The following is a 7,558-nucleotide window of genomic DNA, read 5'->3' as shown; positions in this document are numbered from 1 at the left end:
TCCAGAGAATTGGACTATTTCACAGAGGATCATGGCTCTCACCCCTAATGAAGTGGTTTGGCTTACTCCCGCTGCTAGAGTCAAAGAAATTATCTTCGGTGGTGGGAAGTTTCTTAATGTACCTCTTCTTGGTACCCGAGGTGGAATCAACTATAACCCAGAGCTCGCCTTGCGTCAATTTGGTTTCCCGACGAAAGAGAAGCCCATCTATCTTGCTACAGCTCCTTACTTCTTCCATTCCTCTAATGCTCCTACAGGAATAAGAGAAGATTTCATAGAGGCTTGGTCCAAGATTCGGAAGAAAGATGTGAAGCATATGGGTGTGAGATCCGGTATTGCTCATGAGGCCTATACTCAATGAGTAATAAACCAGGTCGAGAAGATTGGCATGCCTTACCCTGCCATGAGATATGTGTCTGTATCTACTCCAACCATGTCTATACCCCTACCTCTGCCTACTCAGGAGATGTATCAGGAGCATCTAGCTATGGAGAGCCGAGAGAAGCATCAGTGGAAGACTAGATACTATGAGGCTGAGAATTTGATCATGACTTTGGATGGAAAAGATGAACAGAAGACTCATGAGGTTTTGACGTTGAAGAAAGAGTTGGCAAAGGCTAGAGAAGAAATTGAAGAAAAAGATAAGTTGCTTATGAGGGATTCCAAGAGGGTTAGGGGTGCCCGTGACTTCTATGCCCGATACTGTAGCTACGAGTCTGAGTCTGAGGATGATCCTTCCACTTCCTACGCTTGAGGATTACTGTTTCCTGTTGTTGTTTCCAGTTGTTATTGTTATTTTACATTTCAAAGTCTATCCCTTGGCTTAGCATTTCAAATGGAATTATCTTGTAAGACCTTGTGATGTTTGATTGTGTCGCCTGGTTATGATGTTTCAGTTGTTTAGTAATGTTTACAAATTTCTAATTTGTCTAAAACCTTTCGATAACACAAAAAGAGTCTTTTGCATATGCATTTATACATCTCATGCATCATATGCATTCATTGGTCACAAAAAACTTCCCTCGTGCTCATTGCTTCCTGGTTTTCCCGCCGCAGTCTGAAAGGTGGCTCGTGCACGCAAGGTTTACCAACCAGCTAGAATTCATCATACAAGATTGTACAAGAGAAGAAACATGGCTAACTTTGAAGAGGAGAATGCTCAGCTCCGTGCCGAATTGGCTGCTATGAAAGAAGACTTGGCTAAGGCTCATGACGCTATGTCTACTCTGATGGCTGCACAAGAACAACCGGTCACGTCTGTTCCGGTTACTACTGAAATGATTTCATCCATCCCATTATCCACTGTGGCTTCTGATGCTCGGTTTGTTATGCCCAATGGGCGCCCTTATGGACTCTCAGCTTTCTATGCTCCTAATACTGCGGCTGGTATTTCTGGTATTGCTAATCAAGGACAGATTCCTGTGACAACTTTTGCTTCCACAAGTACCTCTATGCCTCAAGTAACTACTGTTGTTACCGATCCTGTTGTACACATTGTGCGACAGGTAATCGATGTTGATTCTCCGCGTGGACAGGACCCCATAATGGAGGCTATGAGAGAACAGTTAAGAGAGCTAGCTGGAGACCTCCATGAGGTCAAAGCTAGCCGTGGGAACGGTGTCTCTGCTAAGGCTCGTGATCTGTGCCTGGTATCCCGATTTGAGGTTCCTAAGAAGTTTAAAGTGCCAGATTTTGACAAATACAATGGATCTTCTTGTCCACATAGCCATGTCATTCGGTACATCCGGAAGATGGCCAACTATGCAGATAATGATGCGCTGATGATCCACCGCTTCCAGGATAGCTTGATGGAAGATGCGGCAGACTGGTACACTGGTTTGAGCAAAGACAATATCCATACTTTTGAAGAACTCGCTGCTGCTTTTGAAAATCATTACGAGTTTAACACCCGCTTGAAGCCGAATAGGGATTCTCTTAAGTCTTTGTCTCAGAAGTTAGATGAAACCTTCCGTGAATATGCTCAGAGATGGAGAGGGGCAGCTGCCCGTGTTTCTCCTCGGCTCGATGAGGAAAAACTGACACAGACATTCCTGAAAACTTTGAAAAAGGAATATGTTGAAAGAATGATAGTCTCTGCACCAAATAATTTCTCCGACATGGTTACTATGGGAACTCGTCTGGAGAAGGCTGTCAGAGAAGGCGTCATTGTTCTTGAAAAAGGCGAGTCCTCAGCCAGTGCGCCAAAGAAATATGGTAACGGCCACCATAAGAAGAAGGAATCCGAAGTAGGGATGGTGTCTGGTAATTAGTCTACAGCTGTTGTCGCTCCCATTAATGCTGCTCAGTTACCCCTACCTTACCAATATATGCAGTACTCTCAATATCCCTTCTTCCCACCATTCTACCAGCAATATCCTCTGCCACCGGGTCAACCACCAATGCCCGTTAATGCCATTGCCCAGCAGGTACAACAACATCCTCCTGCTCAACAACAGCAGCCACAACAACAGGGTCCTCGGCCCAGGCCTTATTTTCCACCCATACCAATGCGGTATGTTGATCTGCTCCCAACTCTACTTGCTAAGGGGCACTGCGTCAACAGGCCAGGTAAGCCTCCGCCTACGCCATTGCCTCCCAGGTTCCGACAGGACCTCAGATGTGAATTCCATCAGGGCGCTCAGGGCCACAATGTTGAAGGGTGCTATGCTTTGAAGTACGTTGTAAAGGATCTAATAGACAAAGGACGATTGACTTTTGAAAATAGTGTTCCACACGTCCTTGACAACCCGCTTCCAGATCATGCAGCTGTTAACATGATTGAGGCTTTTGATAAAGTTGAAACATCTCGGGTTTTTCGAGAAGTCCCCGCTTTAGATGTCTGTAATGTTGCTACTCCTCTGGTGCCACTACATGTCAAGCTTTGCCAAGCTGCCTTGTTTAACCACGATCATGCTTCCTGTTCAGAGTGTCTTCAGAATCCTATGGGTTGTTGGATTGTACAAAGTGATATACAGAGTCTAATGGACAACAAGCATTTGGTTGTTAGTGACGTTTGTATGATAATGCCAGTATTTCATGATACTCCTGCTGGGAGTGTGCCTCAGACAAGGAATGTTGAACCTTTGGTGATCAGGCTACCTGGCCCGGTATCTTATGCCTCCACTAAGGCAATCCCTTACAAGTACGATGCCACTATGATTGAGAATGGGGTAGAAGTGCCTCTGGTATCCCCAGCTGCGGTTGGTAACATTACTGAAGAAACTACAACTCTGAGAATTGGAAGGGTCCGTCCACCCTTGTTCCAAAAGAAGGTTGTTACACCTGCTGCCACAGTAACTCCACCAGTTGCTCCTCCTGTTGACAAGAATGCTAGCCCATCGGGCCAGTCTATTGAAGAGTCTAATCTGGACGAAATTTTGAGGCTTATTTAAAGGAGCGATTATAAGATTGTAGACCAGCTGCTGCAAACTCCATCAAAAATATCCATCTTGTCTTTGCTCCTGAGCTCAGAAGCTCACAGGAAAGTGTTGATGAAAGTGCTGGAACAGGCCTATATTGATCATGAAGTCTCTGTGGATCAGTTCGATGGAATAGTGGGTAACATTACTGCTTGTAATAACTTGTGGTTTGGTGACGATGAACTTCCTGAAGCAGGGAAATACCACAACTTAGCTTTGCATATCTCAGTGCACTGTAAGTCTGACATGATATCCAACGTGTTGGTGGACACCGGATCGTCCTTAAATGTAATGCCTGAGTCTACGCTGAGACAGCTGAGTCATCATGGAATTTCTCTAAGGGGAAGTAGTTATTTGGTTAAGGCTTTTGACGGATCTCGTAAAGATGTTCTTGGAGAAGTAGATCTGCCAATTACCATTGGTCCTGAGACATTCCAGATCACTTTCCAGGTCATGGACATCAATGCTTCTTATAGCTGCCTCCTCGGAAGACCGTGGATTCACGATGCTGGGGCAGTAACTTCCACTCTGCATCAAAAGCTCAAGTTTGTGAGGAATGGTAAGCTTGTCAACATGGTGAAGAAGCGTATCTGGTTAGCCAAGTGTCATCTTTCTCTTGTGTTGAAGCAGGGTCCGCTGAAGGGACGTCATTTCAAGGTTTGACTGTTGAAGGGGCAGAACCCCAGAGAGCTAATGCTAGTATGGCTTCATTGAAAGACGTCCAAAAAGCTGTTCAAGAAGGGCAAGCTGCTGGCTGGGGCAAAGTGATACAGATTTTGGAGAACAGGCGCAATGAGGGCCTTGGGTTTCCCCGACCTCAGGCATTTCAACAGGAACTTTCTATAGTGCTGGGGTTATCAATGTTATTGATGAAGATGCTGCTGAAAGTAGTTATGTGCCTACGTTTGTTGTGCCAGGAGGCACCGTGAGAAATTGGGAGGCCGTTGATATTCCTTTAGTCATGCATGCTTCCATGTAATGTGTCGTGTTGCTCATGCTTTTCTTTGTTTTCAAAATAACAATCCTTTCGCTCTGCCCAAGGCGAAAGTGATGTCTTTGTAAGGGCATGTTTGTTTCGGCATTGCCATTATCAATAAAAGTTGTCGTCTTTCCCACGACTCTTTGTTTTTTTTACTTTTTAGTGCCTTTTTCTTGGAAATAATGGTAATACCAGAAAGAACCAAAACATCTGTATTTTCTTATTAATTTCAAAAATCTGCATTAAAAACATTTTTCTAAAATCATCTCAATCATATTATGCAGATTGAACCATCATAAACCCGTTGAACACAGTGACCCTATGGTTCCTCCAAATTTTGAATTCCCTGTATATGAAGCCGAAGATGAGGAGGATGATGAAGAGATATCGTATGAGATCACTCGACTGCTTGAGCAAGAAAGAAGAGCCATTCAGCCCCACCAGGAAGAGATTGAGCTTGTCAACCTGGGTACTGAAGAGAACAAGCGAGAGATCAAAATTGGTGCTGCACTTGAGCCAGAGGTGAAAAAGAAGATTACTCAGCTTCTCCATGATTATCCAGATGTCTTTGCATGGTCCTATGAAGATATGCCGTGTCTAGATCCCAAGATTGTGGAGCATCGGATACCGACAAGACCCGAATGCCCTCCCGTCAAACAGAAATTGAGAAGATCTCGTCCAGACATGGCTCTTAAGATTAAGGCTGAGGTGCAAAAGCAAATTGATGCGGGTTTCCTCATGACAACTGCATATCCTGAGTGGATTGCCAACATTGTACCTGTACCAAAGAAAGATGGGAAAGTTCGAATGTGTGTTGATTACAGAGATCTGAACAAAGCCAGTCCAAAAGATAACTTCCCATTGCCTCATATTGATGTGCTTGTTGACAGTACTGCTCAATCAAAAGTGTTCTCCTTTATGGATGGTTTCTCCAGCTATAACCAGATACGGATGTCGCCTGAAGATAGAGAACAGACGTCCTTCATCACTCCATGGGGAACGTTCTGTTATAAAGTGATGTCGTTCGGCTTGATAAATGTTGTAACACCCCGTTCTCCCAACAAATTAATATTAATTATTAAATCAGAGTCATCACACAACGGAGTGTCACACTACTTTTCAAAATTTCATAAATAGAAAATATCTATTTATTTAAATCCAACATTTAGAATATCTTAATAAACTGCAGCGGAATAATTCTTTAAAAATATAATTGCAACCAAAATTCAACATCAATGAAAATCTTGGCACAAAGGCCCCAACATAATTCAACTTTATTTTCAACAACGATAAACTCTAATAGCAAGTCTTTTCCAAAATATGTGATACATAAAAGAAATGAGAAGACATTCGCAACGATTTCCCCATCCTAGTATGTATCAGAGCCCTAGACACTGAGCCGACCAAACCTACAAGTCATCAGTACCTGCACATTACCCACGGTCGAGGCAACATATACGCAGAAGGGGTGAGAAACTTATCCAATAATAATAATATATAATTCATCAAATTAATGAAAACAACAAGCATATCACAATAGACATCATTAATAACGTATATAAATAAACACATAAGCAACGACATAATTATTTTCAGCAAAAAGGTACAGCAACAACAACAACAACAACAACGTTATCCACAACGACACCGACAACTCGACAATGCGACAACGACAACAACTCGACAATGCTACAACGACAACAACTCGACAATGCTACAACGACAACAACAACTAATGCATCATGCAGGTGGTACCAATCTACGCGTGTTGAATGCTAAGCATTCAAGGGCATAAGCCCCCAACAAATTGGATGGTTAAAGCATCCCAGGGCATAAGCCCCCAACAGGTGAATGATAAACATTCCAGGGCATAAGCCCCCAACGGGTGAATGATAAACATTCCAGGGCATGAGCCCCCAACAGATGTGAGTATGCAAATGGACTCAACTTGTGTATATCAACATACAACTCCAACAACGACTACAACAACAACATATGTGCCTACAACAATTATGACACACTCCCCAACTTCGACATTAGATGATACAACAACGTCAACAACGGAGAACAACAACATATGTGCCTACAACAATTATGACACACTCCCCAACTTAGACATTAGATGATACAACAACGTCAACAACGGAGAACAACAACATAGCATATATATAAGATCAATTACATTCATCTCAAGGTTCAAAACATCCTTCAAAAGCAATTAAGTTTTGATCAATATCACATAATCCAAATACTCATAAAACATCTCAACTAAGTCCCTAACACTTAAGTTTGAAGTTGGGAAACCAACCATAAGTTTTGGACTAACTTGGGAATAGTTATGCTAAGTTTTCTTAAATTTTTCTGAAGACCCACCTGGACTATTTTTATCATAACTCAAAATCTACAAATCTTTTCCACTCCAACCCAAGGCCATTATAAAGCTAACTTAATTGTCTACAACTTTCATGTTTACATCAAAAGCCAATTCAAAACAGAAATGGGTGAAAAAGCACAAAAAACGCAGAAACCGAAGTTCTGTCAGCACGAAGGAAACAGAACGTTGGCACGGCCCGTGCCATGCATGGCACGGCCGTGCTCGATTGACAGCACAGCTTTTTCTTCATTTTTTTTGTTTTCACCATTTCGCGCATAAAATTCAAACCGTTAGGCGGATTTCAGTGCCGTTTTCGCCTACACGCTCCTGACATTTCCCTCTATCATAATCTACAGAAACATTCAATTTTCCACCACTCAAAAAAATCGATTTTCCAAACCTCACATAATCACTTGTCTGTAGAACATTCAGACACCGACGTTTCAATCGAAAATCCCAATTTTCAATCCCTGATTACCCAAAATACGTTTCAACAGAAGTTTTCAGGTTCAATTAGGCAATATAACAATCAAATAACATAGAAACATGCTTCAACATCACAACTCATCATATTAAAGCAATTTAACCTAAAACTTTCTAACCCTAATACCAAAACACCACAATCATCAAAAATCAGAATTATACATATTATTAGTGAAAGGAATCCCACCCTTACCTTAGTTTAGATGAATCAAAAGCTTACAGAATCGATCCTCCTCTTCTCTTTGCCTCTTTTAGGTTTTCTCTTCTTCTCCCAAAACTTATGTTTTCTTTTGTACGTGAAAA

At 42.2% G+C, this 7,558-nt stretch overlaps 1 pseudogene; it reads left to right on the top strand.

Moving 5' to 3' along the window:
- Positions 1–1,229: 1,229 nt before the first annotated feature.
- On the top strand, positions 1,230–4,398 carry LOC146898048 (uncharacterized; annotated as a pseudogene).
- Positions 4,399–7,558: the final 3,160 nt, after the last annotated feature.

Source organism: Medicago sativa, chromosome 8 (genome assembly GCF_051527215.1).
Source record: "Medicago sativa cultivar Bolivia chromosome 8, Bolivia_mono, whole genome shotgun sequence".
In the NCBI taxonomy this organism is placed as follows: domain Eukaryota; kingdom Viridiplantae; phylum Streptophyta; class Magnoliopsida; order Fabales; family Fabaceae; genus Medicago; species Medicago sativa.
This window is presented reverse-complemented; position numbering and strand designations above follow the sequence as displayed.